Consider the following 15,701-nt stretch of genomic DNA (forward strand, 5'->3'; position numbering starts at 1 on the left):
CAAAGTTCTTTTCAACTTTCCTTTATGGTAATTGTGGCTATCGGTCTCATGCCCGTATTTAGCCTTATATGGAGTTTACCTCACACTTTGGTCTACATTCCCAAGCATCCCGACTCAGAGAAGACCCGATCCCAGCATGGTTGAGGCTGCTACCGCCCTAACGCCGTCTGCCAGGTGAGCCTTGATCAGAAGGACTTGGGCTCCATGAGAAATTCTGTTGCATCGGTCATCTGCATGCCACATTTCCTGCGCCTGCCTCTGGATAGGGATTTGGCTCTGGTCTCTTCCCTCTTCACTCAGTGTTAGTGAGGGAATCCTCATAAGTTTCTTCTCTCCACTTAGTATTATGCTTAAATGCACATTTGATCATTTGATTTGGCCTTGGGCCCACGGCTGTTTGGGGAAGTTGCACCAGCTCATGCCTCTGGTTCGGTTTTGGGTGAATTTCCCAATCTGCGACAAAGCCCACCTGTAGAGAAGTTAGCTAGTGGATGTGAATGCGAGGCCTGCACTCGGGACACCACCAACAGCACACGTGGCATGGTCAGCTACTCTGTGGTGAGGTGGGTCAGATTTTAGACCACCACCACCACCCCGGGTCACGCCAGTTGCCTGGCTCTCCCGACCCCACAATGGGGAAATGGGGAAGCCACAACACGGCGCCAACAACTGTCGGCGTCAGGTTCATGAATCCTGCGAGGGTGCTGATCATCTAATCTTAGGGGGACAGAAAGAATGCGGTCCCTGTGACGCCCCAGCTGTTGATGTTCAAGTGACCCTCAATCAGGCTTAGCTCTGGGAGGAACACAGGGCAGCAAGGTGCATTCAAAGTGTCCATGATCAATGTATCCTGCTATTCACACAAATTCTCACAGCTCAACGCGTTCCTCATCGACGCGTAAGCTGAGTGATCCACCACCAAGAGCCACAGACAACATTTTTTCAAGAGGTCAGCCTGACCTGCTGGTGAGAAGGCCCGGATCCCCATCTAGCTTCCTACTTGGGATTCAGCAGAGATAAAAACAAACATCAGCGTGATAGGGCTTCCCACAGCAATAGAGGCAGGCCACTCCATGACCGGTCTCCTGCTGATCGCTCATCCTTGACCATGATCTCCTTTTGAGGGATGGAGAAGAAGGCTGGAGGTGACAGGAGATCAGGTGGGACTGTCAGAGTCTTCAAACCACAGCCTAGCTGCACGGTGCTGAGCAACCAGTACCTGTATATGAGGAAAGGTGACTTGTTGCTCCAGCGAACCTGGTCATCGCTCACCCACAGAGGTGGGCAGCTGGAACCTCACTGCCTGCCCATTGAGAAGGTACGGCTGTGCCATGGCTCCAAGCTTTCCTGACGTGCTGAACACCATCCGCCTGGGGAAGCGTCCTTTGAGAATAGCGAGGTTTCCCTCAGCTCCCAGCTGCCCCGACTGGGGACTTCCCTTCCGACCGGGGCTCCGTCAACATCCGTGGCCTGGCAGCTTGGACAAAGATCATCCAGCCAGCATGGCGGTCTGGATGGCTGCGAGAGGAGGGCGACTCATGGCTCCCACTCCAGGGTGTGGTTTGGGATCTCCCAGCAGATTAATCCAAACCTTCCAAATGTCCCAGTCCATCTGCTGGATCATGGCCCTTCACGTGGAATTGATCCCGGTCCCAGCACATGGGCCTCACATGCCCTAGCTGTAGACCCCTTCGCTGGCTAGATATTAGCATGAAGGGCAGCCCTGGCTGCAGGTGTGTGCATCTGGGATGCAAACGAGCTCAGGCCCATGGCTCTCCCTCCAGCTGTTCTGCCGTTAATTATCCTTCTGCAGATTCACCTACAGAAATGTTGTTATGACTTTTCCTTCATCTATATAGTCAAGATTGATCATCTTCTCGGTGCTCCACTAGGGCCGTTACTGACCCCAGCTGTGTCAATCCAAAGAACTCACTAAACCATCTATTTGGTAGTAGACAAGGCAGTGTGTACAAAGGGTAGGGACTTAATCAATGCAAGCTTATGGCACGCACTAACTGGGAATTTCTTGTTCATGGAAAATAATTGTAATCCCCAATCCCTATCATGAAAGGGGTTCAGTGGATTACCCGCACTTGTTGGTTAAGGGTAGACACACGCTGATCAGTCAGTATAGTGCACGTGCAGCCCCAGACATGCAAGGGCATCACAAACCTGTTATTGCTCGATCTTGTGTGGCTGAACGACACTTGTCCCTCTTAGAAATTGAACCCCAATCGCTGTTGGTCACATAACTAGTTAACATGGAGGAGTTTCGTCTGTTATCGGCCGTAACCAGACACATTGCTCCACCAACTAAGAACGGCCATGCACCACCACCCACAGAATCTAGAAAGAGCTATCAATCTATCAAACCATTCTGTGTCTGGCCGGGTGGGTTTCTTGTGTTGAGCCAAATTATGCCGCCGGCTCCACTCCTGGTGGTGACCTTCCATCAATTCCTTTAAATTCCACCTCTGTAACCTTACTCCCCTGGAAATCAAAGACATTGGTTTTCCGGAAGCTGCTCAGTGAGGGGTCATGGGAATAATGCTCCCGGATCGCCAGACGGCATTGTTTAGGAACGTAACTATGTCAGTGTCTGATCGTCTTTGAACTTCTGACTTTTGTTCTTGTTTAAAATACTATTACAAGAATGCCTGTGTGGGGAAAAATTGGCAGTAATGGAATTACAGCCACTTTTCCCACACCGTCATACTATGAGTATGGCCCTGGAGTGGGGGATTTACCTCCAGCATGATGCTGGAGTTAAATCCTCCTGCTTTCCACCACAATTCAACAGAATGGGTGAAATTACTGTGGCAGTAATTCCGCTGGTGGTAATTCCACCAAAAAAGCCCCATGGAGTCCAATGGACTATATAAAAATGGGTATTATCTCTGCCAGCACCACTTGCAATCTGGTGGTAATTCCAGCAGACCAAGTGGCGGTAACAGTAATTCAGTTGGGTGACATTTGGGCAGATTTACCACCGGAATACCGCCCAAATTGTAATGAGGCCCACAGTCTGTATTACAAAATACAGCAGTAGTTATAATGATCCCCTTGATTTACCTAGCTGCTTCATCTACCTATAGAATCGGTGGAGTGCGTTGGCTTGTTCACATGCCCTACTGATGGAACTCATAACATCCATGAGGGGAAAGGCGCGAGAATACAGAAACCATCTAGGTATGTATGCCTTTCAGCGCATGAAAGCAGTCAGTCGGAGATGATTTCCTCTATAAACAGATATGCACTGCAGCAAATTCCATTAAAAGCCATCAAACAGCAACTGCCTTCAACATTTGTAATATTGGCTGACAAGAAATACAACTTTTGCTCTGATATGAGACTCTTTGTTTCAGAAAGTAAGCCCTTGTAAATGTATTCATTTTCTTTGTATCACTTACAATCCAAGAGAGAAACTAACAGAACCTCTTTACTCACTACATGGCGTGGTGCTAGACAGAATCGCACCGCACACACACAAGGTTTTATATGAGAAAAATGCATGGTGACATCTGAGGTGTCAATGCTGACATCTGAGGTGTCAATGCTTTTCCAGGCTGCATAGTTCAGTTTTGAATGTGAAGATGCTTGGCCGTACGCCTCCGAAAAAAAGGAGCAGACGTGGGAACCAAGGGCTTTTTGGCCCTGTGTTTTTTTCAAATCTTGTTGTTTTTGTTTACCCATGTAAAATGGAAAAATTACGCTGTAACCAATATGTTTTCAAAGCGTGTGTATGCTTAGAGGAGCAATTTGGCTCATGTGACGGTAGAGGGGATTCTGCCTCCTGCACAACAATCCTTAATATTGTGAGGTAATCCATCCACAGATCATAAGGTACAGCTTTGAAGCTCCACGACACATTAAATACCGTTTTTTATTACCATCTCCACAAACAGTTGCACATTTTAATTACTATAGAATTAAAAATGCATGCTTCCTTATTTGAAATGTTCGCTAGTGTTTGACCATCTTTTTTTTGTTGGTTTCCTTTGAATTTGAGGTTGGGTTGAAGAGGAAAATTCCAAGCAGACTCTCAGTCCGGGACGACCCCCTAACCGGAAGATGCTCCAGCAGCAACATGGCTGCCTACCATACAAACTTATGCCACTCCCCACTGCTCCAACCAGAGCCAACTACCGCAAGCAGTATTCTGCCAGCCGGCCATACGATCCTGCCGTAATACGAACTCTGCCAAGAATGGACAAAGAGACACAAGACAGAGTTGGGGAGAACCGCATGGACCGACTTGACTAAGGGACTGTACTAAAGCCGGCATGATGCAGGTTGTAAGAGACTTCCCGACAACCTAACTCCATTGGACACTAAGCACTCAAGCAATTCACACACACACACACATACACGTTTTACCTACCTTGTGGAGACTATGTGTGGATAACAGCAAAAATATATTCAGTTAAAATTCATAATATCGGATCCAGCTTCAAATGTGCAAAAATGCAAATTTTTAATCGCGTGTACGGTACCATAACTGTGGGGACCTGAACGCGTGTTACCATCCTTGTGAGGACTTCATTCTTCTTATTTGGAATTGAATGTTTCCCTATGCAAATAGCTAAATGTTTGTTTCATAGACATCTTGGTAAAATACCTAGCTCTATTTCTATATATATGAGTACCTGCCCATACCAGAGGAATACACAATAGATGGATGGTAATGGTGTTGTTTTTCCATACGAAGCTCACTTAAAAACGCACTCAATCTGGCATTATACTATATTTTAAAACACTCCAAATGTGTCAGAAAAGAGAACTGGGGTAAGAATGCTTAGATGAATGGCCTGGGATCACACGCTGTGGTCAAGTCAGGAAGCAGTGATTTGAATACAGGTGTCATTATTTCACAGTCACCGTCTTGTCCACCGAAACACATCTACTCTCTATGATTGGTCTGATGACGAATATATTACAGTCCTCATTGAAATGGTGTTTGATGTTGGTTATGTTGAAGTCCCACTAGAGATTGTATGCCATGATACTAGTTTCAGGTCCTCACGGAGATGGTGTGTATGCATAATCATGTTAAAGACCCTATACCTATGCTGTTTTGTAAACCACACAGAGATGGTGCATTATTAACATAATGATAAAGTACCCATAGATATGGTGTTTGATGTTGGTGATGGTGAAGTACCAAAAGTGGTTGTATGTCATGATAATCATATGCATATCCTCACAATATGGGGAGCTGGTGTGTGTTAATAATGACTTTAAAATCCCCACAGATATGGTATGTGATAATAATATAAAGTCTCCGGAGAGATAGTGTGTGATGATCCTGATGTTAAAGCCCCCTGAGAGATGGTGTGTGTTAATAATAACTTTGAAGTCCCTACAGTGATGGTATGTGATAATAATAATATTACAGTCCCCAGAGAGATAGTGTGTGATTATCGTGATGTTAAAGTCCCCAGAGAGATGGTGTGTGTTAATAATAACTTTGAAGTCCCTACAGTGATGGTATGTGATAATAATAATATTACAGTCCCCAGAGAGATAGTATGTGATTATCTTGATGTTAAAGTTCCCAGAGAGATGGTGTGTGTTAATAATTACTTTGAAGTCCCCACAGTGATGGAATGTGATAATAATGATATTAAAGTCCCCAGAGAGATAGTGGGCTTCATTATAAGTTTGGCGGTCTGGAAATAAGGGTGCCAGTAGTAATGTACTGGCACCCTTTCCGTACAGCCAAACTATGAGAATGCCGGTAGGTGCCACTGAACTACCAGCAGGCCTGACCTGCCAGGTTGTCAGGCCCCTAATGGCATGTCTCTTACTGAAGCACCAGCACCGTTACCAACAGTGCTAGTACTTCAGTGTCCCAATTTCTGTCCTATCAGACTGCACGGGAATGGGGATGTACTGTTCCGCCACCTGCCTTGATATCCCAGTGGCACCGGGATGCCAGGCAGCGGTAACTGTGTTACAGGGTTGCCGGTAACCCGCCGCCTACCAGCGTGTTTAACCAGCAATCCTGTAATGTGGGCTAGAGTCTGATTATCTTGATATTAAAGTCCCCAGAGAGATGGTGTGTGATTATCTTGAAGTTTAAAGTCCCCACAGAGATGGTATGTGTTAATAATGATAGCAATGTCCCCAGAGAGATGGGGCCTCATTACACGGACGGCGGTAAGGGTTAACGGTCACAGTTAATGGCAACGGTGACCGTTAACCCTTACCGCCGTACTACGAGGTCCCTTTGCGGGTTGGAGGAATTAACGCCTGCTTCTTGCAGGCGTTAAGTACCAACCCGCTAAGGGACCTCGGAGCTAATTACGGCACCGCAAAATTGCGGTGCCGTAATTAGCGCCTTCCCCATTCCCATAGAGCCCTATGGGGCAGAAATGGGAATGGGGAAGGGCAATGGCGGAAGGGGGATTTACCGCCCCTCCAACCTTGGAATGGGGCGGTAAATCCCCTTTCCGCCAAGGCGGTGCCGGTAATTTACCGGCATGGTCCAGGGTGCTAATAGCACCCTGGATTACCGCCTTCCGTGTAATGAGGCCCATGGTGTGTGATTATCTTGATGTCAAAGTCCCCATTGAAATGGTGTTTGATGTTGGTGATGTTGAAGTCCCAATAAAGATTTTATGCCTTGATACTGGTTTCAGTGCCTCACAGAGATGGTGTGTATGAATAATCGTGTTAAAGACCCTATACCTAAGTTGTTTTATAAACCACACAGCGATGGTGCGTGATTAACATAATGATAAAGTACCCATTGATATGGTGTTTGATGTTGCTGATGTTGAAGTACCAAAAGAGATTGCATGTCATGATAATCATATCCAGATCCTCACAATGATGGTGTGTGATAATTATGTTAAAGTCCCCACAGAGCTGGTGTGTGTTCATAATATCTTTAAAGTCCCCACAGTGCTGGTATGTGATAATAATGATATTAAAGTCCCCAGAGAGATAGTGTGTGATGATCTTGATGTTAAAGCCCCCAGAGAGTTGGTGTGTGTTAATAATAACTTTGAAGTCCCCACAGTGCTGGTATGTGATAATAATAATATTACAGTACCCAGAGAGATATATCAATACAGGACCAGCACCCTTCATTACGTGAGCGCTGATTACGATTATTTGTAATGTGCCCGTTATTACCTCCCTCCCCATTCCCATTGAGCCCTATGGGGTCTCAAATGGGAATGGGGAATGGTTCCTTCAAGGAGGAATTACCGGGTCCTCCGATGTTGGAATGACCAGGTTATTCCTCATTGAAGGAACCCGGTAATGGAGCCCGGTTTGGAGGCAGCCATGGTGCTAATAGCACCATGGCTGCCTCCAAACTCGTAATGAGGCCCACTGTGTTAACAACTTGTTCAATGTGCTCTCTCCCTCTCTTTTTTTTTTTAACTTGTTTATTTTTCGGTAGGCATACAGGAGAATGCATTAGCATGTCAGATTAACACTTTATCTCAGCATTATTATACACTTATTTATACCCCAACACCCAACCCCCCATCTTAGTCTCGGGCTCATTCGCTCCCGTCTCCTCCTGTCTCGATTCGCCTTCCTCCTTCTTCTCCCGACTTACATCCTCAAATCCTAGGTTTGGCTATCCTCCGGGGCCTGCTCTTCTGTCAGCTGAGACTGTTCTCTGTCTGCCGCCTGCTGGGCCTGTTGCACCAGGCGCGGTTTGTATGTCAGGGCCGGGAAGCGTGAGTCATAGTCTATCACCGGCGACCAAATGTTCGTGAAACGATAGAGGCGGCCTCTGTTTGCTGCCATCACTTTCTCAGCGATGAAGATGTCCCAGATTTTCAACCACCATAGCACCGTTAGGGGGCCCTCCGGGGTCTTCCATGTCCGAGCTATTGTGATTTTGGCGGCTAGGAGTAATTGCGTGATGAGGGCTGCGGATGCGCCCGCTTTCGGGTATGTGTCTGGGATCGGGGTCCCCAGCAGTAGTGGCTCCGGTTCCAGTGGCAGTGAGATTTGGGTTATGTCTGTGATGGTAGCTATACATTGGGACCAGAAGACCTTCACCACCGGGCATGACCACCACATGTGTAAGTAGGAGCCTGGCGAGCCGCATCGACGCCAGCACTGTGGGTCTAGCGACTGGTTGAAGTGGTGTAGTTGTAGTGGCGGGAAATACCATCTCATGAGCAGTTTATATGCACATTCTCGGTTGGTGATGCAAAAGGACGATGAGTGTGTGCGGGCCCAGATATCGGTCCAGTCTTGATCCTGGATTGGGTGCCCTAGGTCCTTTTCCCACTGTGCCATGTATGTCGCTCTATTGGACAGGAGGTTCTCCTGGAATAGTCGATGCAGCGTCGAGATCCGCCCTCGGGAGGGAGGGTCCGCTACTGCTAATTCCAAGGCATCTAGGGTCCTGGTGGCCGCCTCTCGCGTCTGGGGGTGAGTGCACCAGTGTCTGATTTGGCAATATGCGAACCTGTCTGACTCTGCTAGGTTGAACGTACTTTTGCATTGGGCGAATGTCAGCGGCTGTGTCCCCTCAAATAGTTGGCTTAGGGAGGAGAGGCCTCCGGTGATCCAGTTCTTGAAGTTTGAGGGGTGAGCTCCCGGAGAGAACGCCGGATTGTGGAAGACTGGGGCTGAGGGGCCCAGAGCTCTCGGGATACCTCTGGATTTGCGGGCCCAATCCCATGCCTTCAGTGTTTGCTTGGTTGAGGGTAGTATGGCTGGCCATGTCCGGCGCAGCGCGGTTGGCAGGTGTAGAAGAAAGCGCAATGGGAGGGGTACTCGGGATTGCTCTATGTCCATCCATTTGGGGCGTCCTGACGTTATAGTCCAGGCCCTGGTATGCGCTATCTGCGCCGCCATTTGGTATTTTTGGAGGTCAGGGACCCCTAGGCCTCCCTGGTCCGGAGCACCTAGCATTGTCTTCCGTGGAATGCGGGCCTTCTTCCTCCTCCATATGAATCCGAATATCTTCCTTTGAAGTCTCTGTAGTTGGGGACGAGGGACTATGATGGGGAGAGCTGAGCAGGCGTATAGGAATCGTGGCAACAGATTCATTTTGCAGGCTGTGATGCGACCTATTAGGGATATTTCCTGCTTGTGCCAAGAGTCTAGGTCTTTTTCCAAAGTTTTCATCAGGGGCGGGAAGTTTATCCGAAAGATGTCTCCCGGGTTGGCAGGGATCTGCACTCCGAGGTAGGGGATGGATGTGTCATTTAGCGGAACCGCGCACTGGGCACTGAAGGATGCCTTATCTCCCTGATTTAATCCTATCCCCAGAGCTGTCGATTTCATCAAGTTAATGGCAAATCCGGACACCTTCCCAAATCTGTGGATTTCCGCTAGGGCGGCTCTTAAGGATTGCTAGGTGTCTGTGATGGATAGCATTACGTCTTCAGCGTAAAGCGCTATCTTGTGCTGGGTAGAGCCTACTTGGAGGCCTTTGATTCTGGGGTTAAGGCGAATCCGCTGGGCCAACGATTCCATCACCATAGCGAACAGTAAGGGGGAGAGGGGGCAGCCCTGTCTGGTACCGCATGTTAGGGAGATCGGGTTAGTCAGGAGGCCGTTCACTCGGAGCAGGGTGGTCGGGGATTGGTAGTTCGCTAGGGTACGCTTCAAGAAGGTGGGCCCAACGCCGAACGACTCCAGGGTAAGGCGGAGGAACGACCAGTCCACTTTGTCGAAAGCCTTGGTCGCGTCTAAGGCTAGCAGGGCGAGTTTCTTCGAGTCTTGTCTGGCTATCTCGATCAGGTCGAGGACTCTGCGCGTATTATCTGTGGTGGCTCTGTTTAAGATAAATCCCGTCTGGTCTGGGTCTATGATGTCCGGAAGAAGCCTCGCTAATCGGTTTGCCAAGACCTTCGAGTAGATATTCGCATCCAGGTTTAGTAAGGAGATGGGTCGGTAAGCCGCTATGTCGCTGGGGTCTTTTCCTGGTTTCAGCGCTAATACTGTTATTGACTCTTTCATTGATGGGGTTGTTGATCCAGAGGTGGCGAAGGAGTTAAAGAGGGTCGTCATTGGGGCTAGTAGCTGAGGCCGGAAGAGTTTGTAGAACCGGGACGTGAAACCATCTGGGCCCGGGGCTCTAGTTCTTAAGCTTTTAACGGCTTCGTCGATCTCCTCAGGTAGGACTGCTGCTCTTCCTGGGGTTTTTGGGTAGCTGACATAGTTTCGGTTACGTGAGCTTCTGCAATTCTCAGCTTATCCCGATCTGCGAATTGGGCTGCACCCTGAGGGTCCCGGAGGCTTAGTATCGTGTTCCTTCTCTTGATTCTTGCGAGTTTTTCCACCAGGAATTTATTTGCTTTGTTTCCCCTGGCGTAGTAGCTCTGCTTCGTCTTGGTTAGCAACTGGGCTGTGTCCTCCGCGTAATGAGCCTCTAGTTTCCTCCGTGCCGTCTGCAAGACTCGGTAGGTTCTCGGGGACCAGTTTCTAGCTTTACATGTCGTCTCTGCCTCAAGGACCTTGTCTTCTAGGATGCGGCGGGTCTGTTGCTTTTGCTTATGGTAGGCCGCTCCCCGAGAGATCAGCACACCTCGCACTACGGCCTTCATCGCGTCCCATGTCGTCGCTGGGGAGGTATCTTCGTTTTTATTGACTTCGAAGTACTGTTTGATGGCTTTAGCTACTACGTCTCTCGTCGCCATGTTATTTAGGATCGGGTCATAAAGAGACCATCTGCGTCTTGGGGGCGGGTCCGGGTTATAGGCTCTTAGCGTCAGTATTACGGGTGCGTGATCTGAATGGATTCTGGGGCCTATGAGGACATCGTCCGTGTACGACAGGATCTGCGGGGATGTCAGCAAGAGGTCTATACGTGAATAAGTCCTGTGCACATAGGAGTAGCATGAGTAGTCTCGTTCCTCTGGATGGAGGATCCTCCAGGCATCCACCACTTCGAAGGTTCGGAACAGTTTAAGCAGAGCGATCGCCAAGCCAAAGTCTCCGCGGGCAGGGGGGGTGTGATCTATCTACTAGTGGGTTGGGGACTCCGTTGAAATCTCCCCCGATGATGGTCTGACCCTCCACAAACGGGAGAAGGGTGTTTTCCAGGGTCGAGTAGAATGCCTCTTGTTCTTGATTTGGCGCATATACTGAGATCAGCGTGTATAGTTGGCCGAGAACTCGGCATTTCACCGCCACGAAGCGGCCATCTGGGTCCCGTTTAGAGTCTAGGATTTGAGGCTTCAAATCTTTGGCGATTAAAATAGCTGTGCCACCTTTCTTCGCTCCATTCGAAGCTAGGAACTGCGTTGGGAATTGCCGATCTCTGAGCCTTGCGAAGTCCGCTGGGATCAGGTGTGTCTCCTGTAGGAAGACCACGAAGGCCCCGTCATTCTGGATGCGTTGTAGGATCATTTTCCTCTTCTGTGGGGCGTTGAGGCCTCTAACGTTCAGCGTTAGGAACCTTAGTTTCTGGATCGGCGGGGGGGCCTCCTGGGAGCCTTCTGGGGTGAGACATTGTTCCTCGTGGGTGGGCTGGGGGTATTCAGTCTTCATTTCGAGATTCCGAGTTAGCTAGGTCCTCCTGCAGCCGGGTTTTCTGCGTCCTCCAACGGGAGGGCAACATTTTATCTGAGTGGGTCCACCAACGGGTGGGCAAACTTAAACGGGTGGGAAAACTTCCGACTGTGCGGGGGGCTGGGATCTTCTGCACAGCCACCATCCCGGCCAACGTGGCCCAAACAGTTTCCCTCGCCAACGGGTCGAGGGTCGAACCGTACAGATCGGCTCGGCTCCAAGGGTGGGTAGGTGACATACTCCTTGGAGAGGGGGACTGGGCCGTTCGGGGCCCGCGGCCTTGCTATGCTTCGTTTTGGCTTCGGCGTCGGTCTTAGTACCATAGCCGCAAACCTCTGAATTACTTCATCTTTCGGCGTCTCTGCGCCTTTCTCCCTCTCTTTTTTTTTTTTTCTTCCGCACATGCAGGTTGTCACGACTGTGATTGTTGACGTATAAGTAGTCCAGGATAAGGTTACAGGTTATTAGATGCTGCCTCTTATTTACCACCCTGAAGCATTGTCTCATCAATACATTCATGCTATACAGAGTGCCGCCTACAATAGACCACGGCCACCCATGCATTCATTGAGTACCTAGCACAAACCTTCCCACAACTTCACCATATTATATCACCCCTTAGACACCGATCCATACGGAAAATATGGGAAGAACTGTTTGCATGGGCAGTAAATGACTATCTAGTGCGCAGAGCTTAAAACACTAACAGGTATTAACCCAATGAGGCCTTTCATCACTCTTTCAGGCAGGCAACTGTATCATCTCATCAGCCACAAGACCAACAAAGGGACAGGTAAAATGGTTACGTTAACAAAAAATTGTTTTAAAAGGTGGGTGGTTATTGTTGTCCGTGAACATTCTAGCTGCTGTGCTTTAGAATACGTACACCGCTCTGCATGTCTACGCTGCATCAAATACTAACATTTCCCCAATCCAAGCAGCAAAGACAACTGTGTCAGGTGGTACCAGTGAAGCAGCCAATAAGGTAAGAAGATTTAAGCGTAACGTGGGAACAGATGTAAGTGGGGTTAATACACATCTCACTGATCTGCACACGTAGCTAACAACATGTGGTGTAAACACATGTCTAAAATCGGTAAGGACCCAACAAGGGAGAGCTGCTATGTCTGCTCCTTGATCCTGTATGCCTTGGGTGTCTCCAGGACCTACGTAGCAACAGAAGTGCTAGCGGCAACAGCGCAATGTCTCCTGTACCCCGCCATGTTCCAGACGCGGGGGAGATTCCAAGCCAAGGGAAGACAGCAATATTAAGATGGAGATAAAAGGAAAAATTTCCCTATGAGGATAACTTCATCAAGACCCTACCGATGATGGACAATTATTGGCAGCAGGCAGAGGCCCTACGTTATATCACTGACGGACCTGAGAAAGGTGAAACAAAAGAAGTGACACTGCAGTATCTACCGTGCATATGGGGAGCAAAAGCGATTGGCAGAGAACCCGGTTTCTGGGAATGACCGTAAGTGCTGGTGTATGGCAAGGTATACATGAAGGATGGATGGGAGGATGGAGTCGTAGGGAGCAAGGCATTGAAATTAGCAAGAGCTGCTGTGACCAAGGTCCATGAGCAAAATGACAAATGCCTGAAGGAATGGGCCAAGAGCTTGCTGACCTGGGTGGACAAGGAAGATGGGCCACTCACAATAATCCTGCTGACCACACCTGCCTTATGTTATCAGCACAATGTCAACGATAAAGTGGGACAGAACGAAGGGTGCAGAAGAATAGAGAAGACACCACAAATGGGAACAGGAACGGCGGTGCTGATGGACCACTATTGGGCCTGTGGTTCTAAAGCATACAAAAACTCCCACCGAACTGGGGAGGAATATGTTCCTTGGCACATGTCAACATACCCTCACTAGTAACACCCAAAACGCATGTTAACCTAAGCAAGTTCCCCAAAATAGATGAAAGCAACAGTAGGAAGAAGAGGTTGCTGCCATCCGCACTAGACCCTAAGGACAGTGCAATAAACAAGAAGGAACAATTGAGGAGAGTAAAAAGAGAAAACTACTTCTGGGGAAGGTCTGAGGTGGCACTCGACGAGCACACAGACTATTTAGCAGAACCACAATGTTCTTCTCAGCACTGATACACCCAGGATTTCAGATGTATGGCAACGCAAAATGGCTCCATATTACGTGTTGGGAACTAATGATGATGATAACGTCAACTGTGAACGGTTTAAATGCAATAAAGGAGGAGCCCGGAGCAATACAGTTGATGGCACTACAAAACAGATACGTCCTGGACCTTCTTACAGCTATAGAAGGAGGGGTTTGCGCCAAAACAGGAAGTTCCTGCTGAACGTTCATACCAGTAAATGGCGAAGACAACAGAACTCTATCTGAAGCCATAGCGCAGCTGGCACATATGCATGCCAAGACGGAGGAAGAATCAAAAGGAACGAAGATAGATAAGAGCTGGTTTCCATACATCTGGTCCTGGATGCCTTCCTGGTTGTCTGATGGCCTAAAGTTACTAGCAGGAGGATTACTAATAGGAATAGAATCCTTATTTGGTGCAAGGTTTTGCATGGCAAGGTGTAAAAAGGAAGCAGAGGATGCAGTGGGAATGAAACTACTGCTGGCCATGGATAATGACCAACACATGGATGAAGTAATGAAGGAAAGAGAACGGCTGAGACAACAGATAACACAGGCAGATGTGCCCCCTCCTACAATGTATTTAGAAAATCTGTGCAACCCAAGGAAGTATGTAAGGGAAGTGGGTTTATTGCAAGCCTGGAGGTGGCTGTGTCTACATGTATTGGTGCTTTGAAGAACACGTTAACCACTGCTGACACTTCGGTGGAATAACCAAAGTGTGGCGTATGATGGATAATAAAAGGTACCATAATGTTGTGGTCTACAAGTCGACCAGAAGGGGGACTGAAGAGGAAAAATCTGAGCAGACTCTCAGTCCGGGACAACCCCCTTACCGGAAGAAGCACCAGCAGCAACATGGCCACTGATCATAAGAACTTATGCCACTCCCCACTGCTCCTACCAGGGACAACTACCTGCCATAATACGAACTCTGCCAAGAATGGACGAAGAGACACAAGACAGAGTTGGGGAGGACTGCATGTACCGAATTGACTAAGGCATTGTACTAAAGCCGGCATGTTGCAGGTCGTTAAAGACATCCTGATGACATAGCTCCTTAAGACACTAACCACACAAGCAATTCACACACACACCAATCTACACGAAGAACATGTACAGTTCATGAGATAAAGGTCTATGATACCTACACTATCAGCACGTTTATTATTTTGCCATTAGGCTCGCTATAGCACCACAGAAATGCAAGAAGCAAGAAGAGCTTGTATACGCTTGCTGATGCTTCTCTGCAGCTAACCCTATGGAAGGACATGCGCACCCAAGTGACCTGACGAACCCCAAAGCTCTTACTAACATATGGAGATTATGACAACCCCATACTGGAAGCCAGAGCATGCCTCAGGAGGAAAGAGTAGGGCGCAGTGATCGCAGAGAAATCCCAAACTGTAAGGTGCTGTACTAGCAGAATAGCCTACAGCATAGGCACAGACTGCCAAGGACATCATGTCACAAACGACATTCCATATCCTGAGCCAAGGTGACATCGGCGGCAGCAGCAAGAATTCCCTGTAAAATACACATTAATTCTGGGCAATTGAGCCTGCAAGAGTGGTCTCCGGCTACGTGACACGGCCAAGTTGTGAACAAGCCAAGACTCAGAGGCTGATAATGAGCAGCAGCCCAAAGGCTGGACATTAACTCGCAACATAATTGTTACCTCCCAGACACCATGTACGATGGGAATGGAGTGCTCTCATGGCGTTTGTCGTCTTCACACTATTGTTATACACAGACACATAGTTTCAATCGCTTAACCATAGTAGACACGCACTGAGAACAGGTGTCTTGCGGGCTGGGAACATTTGTCCCAGACTTGGGGGCCCGCAGCCTGATCAATTATGACCATGGGTTTCGGGGGCGGATGGCGAGGGTTGCCATCCAATTACCAGGCCTCTGCACTGTAACCTTTTAGGAGTAACAACTTTCGGGAATGATCCAAGTATACCACCTGACATAGAACTGTCCACTTATAATCCTTTGTATAGGGTCCTATACTGGCCCTACCAGTCAGGGGCAAATCCCAGGCTTTGATAGGTTTAGGATGAAATCTGCCAA

At 48.4% G+C, this 15,701-nt stretch overlaps 1 pseudogene; it reads right to left on the minus strand.

Moving 5' to 3' along the window:
• Nucleotides 1-773: 773 nt before the first annotated feature.
• LOC138499443 (5.8S ribosomal RNA) lies at nt 774-927 on the minus strand (annotated as a pseudogene).
• Nucleotides 928-15,701: the final 14,774 nt, after the last annotated feature.

This window comes from Ambystoma mexicanum, chromosome 5q (genome assembly GCF_040938575.1).
Source record: "Ambystoma mexicanum isolate Mex_15411 chromosome 5q, UKY_AmexF1_1, whole genome shotgun sequence".
NCBI lineage: Eukaryota > Metazoa > Chordata > Amphibia > Caudata > Ambystomatidae > Ambystoma > Ambystoma mexicanum.